Here is a 12,411-nt window from a genome sequence, read left to right as displayed (position 1 = left end):
GCTAGCAAGCCTCATGGTTGACCCCATGGAGAAAGCTCTGTCTGACCTGGTAAGCAACACAGACCATGCACACAAATGTAATCAATCACTCTTCTAGGCAGGAACTCTGCCTGACCTTGTGGAATAGAATGGGCCAGGGGAGACCTCCCTTGGGTGTGGGCCAAGAGCTGCTTCAAGGCCAAGATGCAGCACAGACAGGGCCGGAGCTGGATTTAAACAGAAGCAAAGAATTTTTCTTTTTCTTCTCCCAAAGTCCACGGAGGTTTCGCTCCCATATATCTTTGTGCTATTTCAAGTTCAGGCTTGCAGCTTTGAATCCAAGGCCACTGACAGTTCATTTGTATCATCCTTCCTTCTGAAGTTCTGGGCAGCATGCTTGCCTGGAGCAGTTGCCTGATTGGTCAGGGGTTGGTCATCTCACTGGAGGAAGCAAAATCTGCAAGTGACAGAGGCTACCTGTGCAACGTTGAGGGAAGCAAGCCTTTTGTGAATGCTGTTTAACAGAAAGAAAAAATTACCACGACACTTACTCATTTTGGAAAAATGTTTAAGGCAGCAAACTTTCAAAAATAACAAAAGTTACATTTCTAATATTGGTGAATTTAGAGCAAATTTATGCACACAGTAACCATTGGTGGCATCCTGCAACCCCAATCTGACTGATCTAGGCAATGCTAATATGAAAATCCGCATCTGGCTGCTTCAAATCTTACTTTTACAAAGTGAACTCTTAAGTCCAGGGTAGCATGCAAGGCTCATGAATCTGGAGGCTCCCCTCCCTCCCTCACTCCCTCAATGCTGCACATCAGCTGATGGCGCGTTTCCTCCCTCTACAGCTCTTCTCTCTCCTCTCTGCCCAGTAAACCCAGAGCATCTTCGAAAGTGGCCTTGGAGTCAGATAGATTAGGGTCAACCTCCATTCTCTCATGTCTTGGGGAAGTGCATGCACCTTCCTAATCCCCAGTTCCTCCTTCTGCAACAAGTGGGGATTTCCATATCTACCTTGACCTTTTATTGATAGTATCGCTTAAGAGCAAAGTGCATGGCAGGGCCTGACTTCACAATATCCACTCGTTTTTACTATTATTTTTGTTGCAGTTGCCAGACTCAGACTTTATTCCTCCTCCTGGAGTATGCTTTCCCAGTCTCTCACTCAATCCCTCACTCAATCAGTCAGAAAATAAAGCCCTTATAAAGAGCCTGATTGTCTCAATAATTGGAGTGCTCTGATCAGGAGCTCTGAGGAGAAGGGGCTGGGAACTCAGTGTATCTGTTTGGAAAGGTGAGCCAGATACGAACGAACAAGGTGCTGGTTCCCCCATGGTCAGTGCTGAGCAAGTGGCCTGGGAGCCAGGCATTGCAGCAGGAAGGGGAATGAGGGGCACTGTGCTGACGGCTCCTAGCAAGAAACTCAGTGGCCTCAAAACTTCTCTGAGTTTTTTTTTTCTTTTCTATTTTCTCCTGCATTTTGTGTTTCAGGGGAGACGTCAAGGCTAATCAGATTTTAATGTAGTTGTGATGTGTTCATTTTTGGATGCTCAGAGACTTTTCACCTTCATAATTGCAATTAAAAAATGTAGCTGGATATTACACCTGTTAAAATGGCTCTTATCAAAAGGACAAGTGCTAACAAGTGTTAGCAAGCATTTCAAGAAAAGAATACCCTTGTGCATTGTTGGTAGGGGTGTAGATTGGTGCAGCCATTATGGAAAACAGTATGGAGGTTCCTCAGAAAATTAAAAATAGAGTAACCATATGATCCAGCAATCCCACACCTGGGTTTTTATCCAAAGGAAAAAATAAACACTAACTGGAAAAAAATATATGCACCCCCATGTTCATTGCAGAGTTATTTACAATAGCCAAGACACAGAAGTAACTTGAGTCCATCAAATGAATGGATAAAGAAAATGTAGATCAAGCAATCAATCGATAGATATGGTGGAATATTATTCGGCCATAAAAAGGAAATATTGTCATTTGTGACAACATAAGTGGACCTTGAGAGCAGTATGCTAAGCAAAATAAGTCAGAGAAAGACAAATACCATATAATCTCACTTATATGTGGAATCTTAAAAACCAAAACAAAACCAACCAAACTCAAAGATACAGAGAACAGATTGGTGGTTGCCAGACACAGGGGGTGTGGCATGGGCAAAATGGGTGAAGGTGGTCAAAAGGTACAAACTTCTAGCTATAAAATAAATGTCATGGGGTTATAATCTACAGTATGGTGACCATAGCTAATAATACTGTACTGTATACTTGAAAATTGCTAAGAGAGTAGATCTTAAAAGTTCTCATCACAAGAAAAAAAAATGTAACTCTGGTGGTAAGTGGACTTAGTGGACTTAGACTTATCATGGTAAGCATTTTGCAATATATGAATACTGAATCATTATGTTATACACCTGAAATGAATATATGTCAATTATACCTCAAAAAATATATCCAGGGGGTTGATCTCTTTTGATTTCTCTGTTCTGCTTCCCTACAGCCTATTCTTAAGTGTTATCCAAGAGGGTCTCTTTAAAAATCTAAATCATGTTGTTACCGCCTGCTTGGAAACCTGCAGTATCTCCCCTGTGGCATTTAGAACAGAGTCCGTCTGACTCTCTATGGCTAGTAGGATGCTGTTTGGCCTTTCTGTTCCCTTTCTTGCCCCACTTCCAGCCTGCCTCCTCTGACTCAAGCCAGGGGAGTCCTCACCTGCTGCGCTGCTGGTGTACTGCCGCAGTAGAGCCCAGCCCCACCTGTTTCCTCTGCCTGGAATATTCCCCCACAGGATGCTTGACAAGCCAGGTCCAAGCTTCAAAGCCACATTTTCAAAGAGATTTTCACCCTCCAAGCTTTTCTCCACTCCACTGTCTTTGTTTTTTTCCCTAATATGGACCACTGGCACTTGTATTTCAGCCTGTATGTAAAAAGTGAACAGAATTTTTTTTTAAATTGGCATGATTTAATCATTCATAACCTTCACTCTGACTGGCTGTGCTTATGTTGCACTAAGTGGTAAATATTTATATTATTACCAAGCTTACCACTAACTACAACGATCTTGCTGTTTGACTTGCCTGTTGCCTGTCTCTCCCCACTGCCCTTCAGCATCATGGGAGCAGGACATGTAGCTGGTGTGCTGAGCCTGCGGGTAACGGGAGGCACTCACCGGCATCTCCCTGGATGAGCAGATGACTACTTCCAGGAACAATGTAAATATGGAGGTCATACAATCACAGATCTATTTTAAGAAAGGGAAACATTTTCTTCAAGCATGTCGCTGATTATTGCTCTGTTATTCCTAAGTATACTGTGCATTTCTTAGGCTGAGTCCCCCGTTTCAGTTTTCAATCTCTAGCATCTTCTCTGTCATTATTATTATCTCTTTGCTGCTTTCTCTACTTCTGGAAATCTATTTAACTTTTTTACTTTTTATTTATTTTATTTTATTCTTCTTTCTTTCTTTAACTTATTTATTATTTTACTGTTTATTTAACTTATTTTACTTTTTCACAGTGTCAGTTAGGCACTGTTCTGAGTCCAATGCAGCTTTTAATTTTCTTATGTAGGGTTTAATTTCCTTGCAACTTTGCACTATTTCTCTTCCTTTCTTTTCCAGCTTGGCTTCTCCTAGCCAGTTACCTTTCTGCAACATTTTCATAGAAACTATGCACTTGCATCCTGTTGAAGACACCAAAGGATAATGCCCCAAATTTCTTCTTTTTCTCACAGTATATCACTTTCTACATGTACTTTCATTAAAGCTTCAGGGTAATTCCATTTATTTATTGTGTGGAATTTTTCAAAGCCCTGTAAAGTTTCTTCTCCCCCTTTTCTGCACCTCACCTGAGGAAAAACTTACCCAGACTCCCTTGGCAGACCTCTCTCTCCACTCAGGTGTTGTTAGTACCCTTCTTCTCCGAGCTGGACGTGGACGAAGGTTGATTTGCATGACTATTAATACGATTTCCAGTTTCTAGGAAATATTCAAAAGTACCTCTCTTCTAGATGGAAGTGGAATCGTTTTTCTTAATTCTGTGGCTTGGTTCTCTAAACTGATGAAAACTGTAGCATCTTTGCCCATTCAGGATGCGTTGCTCCCAGATATCACTACATCCCCGGCCACCAGGGGTGGAGCCTGCACTCCCAGGACGCAGTGCCTGCCTATTGTCCTCTGGGAGCTGTGGTCCATAGCTGGAGACCCTAATGCATTTCCACTGGGACAAGGGTAAGAAAGAGATCAAGTCTAAGCGTTGTAATTTCTATATGGTTCTTACTCTTGAAACATCATTTTAGAGGGATGTTAGTAAAGGTGAGGTCAAGAACAGAAATGCCATTTTAGACAGAAAACAAAAGAGGTTTATTTCTTCAAGACTGACTTTTTAAATCTCATGTGTGCAATACTGTTACGTTTCTGTCTTTTCACCTTCAGCTTTTATTCTTTCCCTCTTGATTTTCCTTCTTGCTACTTGTTGAAACATTAATTTCTCCTCCCGCTCCATTCATGTACTCTCCAACCCCCTGAGATAAGCTTTCCAAAGACACTTGTGGCCTTCCCTGTGTTACTATGTGTTACCTGCCTCTTCTTGGTCTCTGTCCATCTCATTCTCATTCCATGGGCTCTGGGACCTGATCCCTCATTTCTTCTTCACCTTTTGGTGCATTCCCCACTGGCTGAGCTTCTGCAATCACAATCACTCCGCAAGATCCCGTCTCAGCCTTCACCTCACCACATCCACACTTTCACCTTGGAGAGAGCACCCATCACCTTTCTGGAGGTGAGTCTTGTGCACCAAGCTTTTCCTCGCCCACTTGCACTGCTCACCCATTCCAGTCTCCTGTCCCTCCTGGGCGCACAGGGAGACCCCTCCCAGCCCCCTTGCCATTAAATGGGACCAGGTGGCCAGTTCTGGCCAAAGTAAGGTGAACAAAAGGGACCAAAGTATTTAAAATTCAGGTTTTTAAAATAAATTTTTAAAAATTCAATACTTAAAGATTTACAAAACTTTATAAAGATAGTACATAGAATTCCCATAAACTCCATGCTTAGTTTCCCTGTTATTAACATCTTACATGTGTATAGTACCCTTGTCACAGTAAATGAACCAATGATGACACATTATTATTAACTATGAATGACTATTATTAACAAGATCTATAGTTTATTCAGATTTTCTCAGTTTTTACCTAATATCCTTTTTTTCCCTGTTCCAGGAACTCCTCCTGGATGAAACATCACATCTTCTCACTGCATCTCCTCGAGCTCCCCTTGGCTCCAACAGGTTCTCAGACTCTCCTTCCTTGTGAATGACCTCGACGATTCGAAGAAGTGCTAGTCAGGTATTTTGTAGAATGTCCCTCAGTGAGGATGTGTCTGATGACTTTCTCATGATTAGACCACGGTAGGGAGTCTTGGAGAGGTAAGGCGCCATTTTTGTCACCTCATGTCAAGATACGATCAGTGTGGCTTCTTGCTGTTGATGTACCCTCGGTCACCTGGCTGTGCTTGTCAGCTTTCTCCTCTAAAAGTTACTGTTTCCTTCCCTTCTCCTGCTGTGCCCCAGCTAAGTGACAGCTTCCGCCTTCTCACTGAGCGCAGCCCACACTGAAGAGTGGAGAGTTACGCTTCACCTCCTTGGGGACACAAGACCGAGTCTTTTCCATGCTCCATTTTCACCTGCTGCCACGGGTAAGAAACAATATTTTGCTGGATTATGACATTTGGGTTTATTTGCTATTACAGCTTAGCCTAATCAATCCTGATTAATACACCAATATTTCCATCTGCCTGAACGGTTGTCCCAGTGGTACCTCAAGCCCAGTACATCTGAAAGCAATTTCGTCCAACTCCCCAGAAACCCTTCCAAACTTCCCTTTTTGAAAATTAAATAAATCACGTTATTATTCTAAATGTCCAGATTCAGATGCTTAATATCTCTTTAGGCCACAGGATATAGGCCACAGTTTATAAAATTACTTCATGAATAATGCATTTTTCTCATTCATATTCTGCATTAGTCAGAGTTTTTTGTTGCAACAGCAACAGAACGTGACTGACTGAACTAAGTGAAGAGGATACGGAAGGTTGTCAAGCAGCTCCTCACAACACCACTGGGAAGGATGGGAAACCTATCTAGGTAACAGTTCAAAAGAGATGCCGCACTGGACATTTGATGTCCATGCTGGTGACCTCATGAACCTCCATTGATTTTATGTCCCCCATGCTCCAGCTTCTGCTGAGTCCTACACATCCCTGTTACCAGGGGGCATTTCTTGGCTTTTCCAGACCGGCATCGTTCCTGCAAAATTCAAAGACCCAGGTAGGACACTGGCTGGGCCAAGCCCAGGTCACATGCCTGCAGCCAGTTTCTAGGGGACAGGCTAACAGAATGCCTGGCTCTGTCTTCAGTCCAGAGCTACACATTTGAGCGTCTCCAAATTATTAAAAAAAAAAAACTGTATAGAAAAGGCACATGTCTGCTAATATCTTCACTTCACTATTGACGTTTTTGAGCATCAGAAGCTCTGTGCTCGCCCAGGGCTATGTGGTTAGTGGCAGACTTGATTTCTGGTCTTGGAATTCCAGAATTCATAATTAAAATCTTTTCATTTTGACCTCTGCACTACTCCTAACATCTTCCCCTTCTTTTAACTCAGTGAGAGAGCTTTAGTTGGGGTTCTTATTATCTACTACCTAAACAAATGCAGTAGACTTCCGTCCAGAAACATCCGTAGTTCTCCAGTTCCAAAGAGAATGGAGTTAAGTCTCCACTGACATTACTAAGGTCCTCCTGGTCTTGGCCCCACCCTCCAAGCCTCTTTGCCTTTCTTTTAAAATTTTTTTCTTTTATTTATTTTATTATTTACTTATTGTATTATTCTTTCTTTCTTTCTTATTTTTTAATTGAGTTATAGTCAGTTTACAGTTTTGTGTCAAATTCTGATGTGCAGCACAATTCTTCAGTCATACATGAATATACATATATTCATTCTCACATTCTTTTTTTTCACCATGAGCTACTGCAAGGTATTGAATATATTTCCCTGTGCTCTACAGTATAAACTTGTTTATCTAGCTTATATATACCAGTCAGTATCTGCAAATCTCAAACTCCAGTGTATCCCTTCCCACCCCTCTCCCCACTGGCAACCACAAGTCTGTATTCTATGTCTGTGAGTATTTTTCTGTTTTATATATAGGTTCATTTGTCTTCTTGTATTTAAAATACATTCCACATATGGGTGATACCATATGGTATTTTTCTTTCTCTTTCTGGCTTCCTTCACTTAGAATGACATTCTCCAGGAAAATCCATGTTGCTGCAAATGGCATTATGTTGTCGGTTTTCATGGCTGAGTAGTATTCCATTGTATAAATATATCACAACTTCTTTATCAAGTCAACTGTCACTGGACATTTAGGCTGTTTCCACGTCTTGGCTATTGTAAATAGTGCTGCTATGAACATTGGGGTGCAGGTGTCTTTTTGAATTAGGGTTCCTTCTGGATATATGCCCAGGAGTGGGATTGCTGGGTCATATGGTATATCTGTTTTTCTCCTTTTGAGGAATCTCCCTACTGTTTTCCCCAGTGGCTGCACCAAACTACATTCCCACCAGCAGTGTAGGAGGGTTCTGTTTTCTCCATGGCTTCTCCAGCATTTAAAATTTGTGGACTTTTGTTGAATGATGGCCATTCTGACTGGTGTAAGGTGATACCTCATTGTAGTTTTGATTTGCATTTCCCTGATAATTAGTGATACTGAGCATTTTTTTCGTGTGTTTATTGATCATTCATATGTCTTCATTGGAGAATTGCTTGTTTAGGTCTTCTGCCCATTTTTGGATTGGGTTGTTTGTTTCCCTTTGTCTTTCTTGCTTCACACTTCAGACATCGCCAGCCTCACTCTCTCAAAATGAGGTTCCCTGCCATGACCCCTGGAGATTTTCTTACAAACACAGATTCACAGTTGACTCCCACTCTGGATGTGAGATCTGGCAGAGAGCCTGAGCCTTGCATTCACAGCAGCAGTTGAGATGGTTCCTATTGGAGGTGGAGAACCTGGACCTAGTTTGTTGTCACACCAGAACAATCCCTGCTGTTTAAATACATTCAGAATTTCTTCATGTCTCCATGAAACATGGAAAAATTTGCTGTTACCTTGGTCCATAATGCAGAGAAGATGTCTAGCTCATCTTTCCCTATTTTTAACTGAAAGCTGTATCTATCCTTCCAGCCACCTCCCCTGTACATCCTGCCCCATCCCACGTGAACTGCCTTTCTTCTCCTCAAGTTCTCACGCCCCCTCCCAGCCCACCATGTGCAGTGGTCCAGTGGTCCGTCTGCCTCCCTTGCTGCCTTTAATCTCCACGAGGAGAGAAACTTTTTTTTTCATTTGTCAGTGTAGCCATTCTACACAATAATTGCTCAAGAATTTTTTGTTGTTGTTGATTTAGATTGTATTGAAGTAGCTAGTAGAGAACCAGGAATAAGCGAGGAAACGTCGCCACAACACACGAGGCACGGTCCCACCTCTTCCAAGAGGACAGAGAAGTGACATCACAGAGCCGCATGTTCCGGCAGGTGTAAAGCCTGTGGTCATAGAGATCCCCTCCTATTTTATTAGAAAAATGAAATAGACACCCACAAACCACAGTCACACATACACACCATGAAGCATAAAGGAACTTTCTGGACATGTTGTCACTCCTGGGTTTGATTAACTGCTTCACACATGTGAATCTGAAAAGATTTGTTTTAGGTTTATACCTGCCATGTCTCCCTTCCTTCTGCTCTGTAAACAAGCTGCCAGGCAGCACTTCTGCATCAAAAGCCAGTGCACTGCAGTCACTTCCAGTACCTCCATCCTGCACCTCGAGTGACAGCACAGACTTGCCAGGGCCTCCTTGTATGGAGCAGAGCCCTAGGAGTCGAGCCAAGAACCCAGCTCAGAGCACCCATCAGGGATGGAGCCCATAAAGCAGAAATACAGAAGGCCAGTCCCCCAGACGGGCTGAACCTAATGCTACCATTCTGAGGGCAGAAGAAGGGCTAGAAAAGTTCTCTGCTCAGGGCTGATTCCACGATGCCATTGTCTGCGGTAAATATACGTGTCCATCAGGAGCCAGACCATAGTGCCCCATATTTACCTGAGGACTAGTCCTTCCCTCGCTTCCTTTCTTTTCTTCTCTCCTTTCTTCTCTTCTCTCCTTTCTTCCATCTCTTATTTTTTACTTTTTTACTTGAACTCACATCACTTCCATTCGTATACTGATAGGGAGCCTGGATGTTTATTTTCACCAGTGCATCATTCTACTTGCAGATTTAGGTTATACCTGCAGTAAAATTCAACTCAGTTCCTTCCAAGGACCTGGAGATTGTCCTTCTAAGTGAAGGAAGCCAGAAAAGGAAAGAAAAATATCATATGATATCACTCATATGTGGAATCTAAAAAAAAAAAAAGACACAAACCTATTTACAAAATGGAAACAGACTCACAGACATGGGAAACAAACTTATGGTTACTGGGGGTGGGGAGGAATGGGTGAGAAAAGGATAAGTTGGGAGTTTGAGATTTTCAGATACTAACTACTGTCTATAAATATATATAAACAACAAGGTCCTGCTGTACAGCACAGGGGACTATATTCAATATCTTGTAGTGATCTATAATGAGAAAGAGTATAAAAAGGGATATATGTATATATATGGATGACTGAAACGTTATGCTGTACACCAGAAATTGACACAACATTGTAAAGTGACTATACTTCAATGAAAAATAATAATAATTTCTTCCAAGGGAAGAGAGGGAGAGAGAACAGGACATTCCCCCTGGAAGAGATCCAGGGCTATAGAAAAGCCACAGCACCTTTATGAATATAGAAGAATCCTGGTGAGAAATTCAGGCTTGTGCTGGGAAGTCAGATGTAGTTGTGTTACAACTTGTACACATTTCACACAGGATTTGCCCATCATTAGTGAAGTCAGTTTGTTTCCCTGGAGTGTGTATTCCTTTCCTTTCCTGTCTGCCATTTGATGGCCTCCATCTGTGTGGTTCTCCCATGATTTCATTAACTCGTTTAAGTTCAGTCTCATACATTTACAGCTTCTAAAAAAAATCAAAATGACGGGATACATGCACCCTAATGTTCACAGCAGCACTGTTTACAATAGCCAAGACATGGAAACAACCTGAATGTCCATCAATAGATGACTGGATAAAGAGGCTGTGGTGTGTGTGTGTATATATATATAATGGAATATATATATAATGGAATACTACTAAGCCACGAAAAAGAATAAAATAATGCCATTTGCAGCAACATGGATGAACCCAGAGACTGTCATTCTAAGTGTAGTAAGCCAGAAAGAGAAAGGAAAATACCATATCATATCGCTTATATGTGGAATCTGAAAAAAAAAATAAGACACTAATGAATTTACTTATAAGACAGAAACAAACTCACAGACATAGTAAACAATCTTATGGTTACCAAGCGAAAAGGGGGTGGGAAAGGATATACTGGGAGTTTGAGATTTGTGAATATTAACTACTATATATAAAATAGACAACAAGTTTTCACTGTAGAGCACAGGGAACTATATTCAATACCTTGTAGTCACCTATAATGAAAAACAAAATGAAAAAGAATATATGTATGTATATATACGACTGAAATATTATGCTGTACACCAGAAATAATTGACGCATTGTAAACTGACTATACTTCAATTAAAATAAAAGACACAACAAAAAGGTCCCCAAAAAATGGAAGTAAAAGGAAAAATCTGAATGTGGTGTAATTATTACCATGTCTAAGAAAGTCCCCCGTGACTTAGAGGCTGAAAGAGTTTCCTCGGGGCTTCCTACCAAGCAGAGGCCTGAGGGCCAGTTCTGGCCCTGAGTGGTCTCCCAAGAAGCGACCAGCAGCAGGGAGAGGCAGGCTTTGAAGGCAGTTCAGACCCAAAGCTGTGCTGCTTTCAGCAAGTGACTTCACCTCCCTGAACCTCGGTGTCCTCATCTTTACCTAAGTGTGGAAATGGTCACCTTCCTGGGCATTATGTGATTTTAATTTTTTATAGAGTTTATTTGTATTACTACTAAACAGATGAAGGCAAGGATGTTCTGATTTTACTTCGAATATACCTCGGCATGTATCTAAGAATCTCAGAGGCAGACCTTTGACCTCGGAGGCAGCCTGCAACTTCGAGCACCTTTACTATCCTTGTTTCCCCCTTTTTCAAAAAAAAATTTATTGAAGTATAGTCGGGTTACAATGTTGTGTTAATTTCTGGTGTACAGCAGTGATTCAGTTATACATATATATGTATATATATTTTTTCTTTTCATATTCTTTTTCATTATAGGCTATTACAAGGTATTGAATATAGTTCCCTGTGCTATACAAGAGGACTTTGCTGTCACTGGCGCCTGAAAATGATGGAGAAGCCACTGTAATGAAGCATTTTGCTGAGGGGTACTCTTGGGAATGTGCTGGTGTAAAGACATCATTCCAGGACTCAGAGATGAAACGAGGAAGGGGAAAGGTAGGGAAGGACTGTTTGGTGATTGCCAGGCACCACTGGGCTGCAACCATGTGTTGCTGGTAAAACAGTCCTGCCGAGGTGATGTTTAACATCTCATTTTCCAGATAAAGATGCTGAGGCTCAGTTGCCAATTGCAACATTGTTAACCAGTCTTTTTCTATGATGAATGTGTGCAAAGCATAGATGTGTAAAAGTCATACCTCACACACACACACAAATGTTGATGGATGTGACAACAATACAACTATACTGGTGATGAGACAGCATGTGGCATACTTTCAGTGCTGCTGAGAATAAGACCCTCTGGAGTCTGGAGGGACAGAGAACACTCTGGGACAAGGACTTTCCTGAACTGGCCTGGAGCCACATGCACATGGAGATGGAAGGCTGGATGGGGTGGAGGGGGGAATCACGGTGGTTATGCAGACCCCACGTCCCTTCCTTCCATGGGTTCCCTGGAAGCAGAGCCTGAGACGAGGACTTGGGTAGAAGCCATTCATTTAGAAGGTGATCCTGGGAAGCAGAGAGAAGGGAGTGTGAGGTACAGGAAGAGGAAGGAGCTGTAGGCTACGTCCCTGAGGTGGGTCCTGAGGGTGCAGGGATGAGGCTACTGGACCCCCTGAGAAGCAGGCAGAATGCCTCCTGGAAACCACACCCCCTCCAAAGGCAGGAGGAGGGATGCACCCCTGGCCAGGCTCCCACTCAGTAAGTGTAACTCCCAGTGGTGGCAACCCTCTTTTCTGGACTTACCCATCGAGAGAGCTCCAGAGTTTGGGGAGACCCTGGATGAGAAAGTGAGGAAGGATGATGCCAGAGGTAAGTTTGAGCTCCCCCAGAACCATCCGCAGCAGCCGCGTCTGAC

This window comes from Vicugna pacos, chromosome 5, assembly GCF_048564905.1.
Source record: "Vicugna pacos chromosome 5, VicPac4, whole genome shotgun sequence".
Classification (NCBI taxonomy): Eukaryota; Metazoa; Chordata; class Mammalia; order Artiodactyla; family Camelidae; genus Vicugna; species Vicugna pacos.
This window is presented reverse-complemented; position numbering follows the sequence as displayed.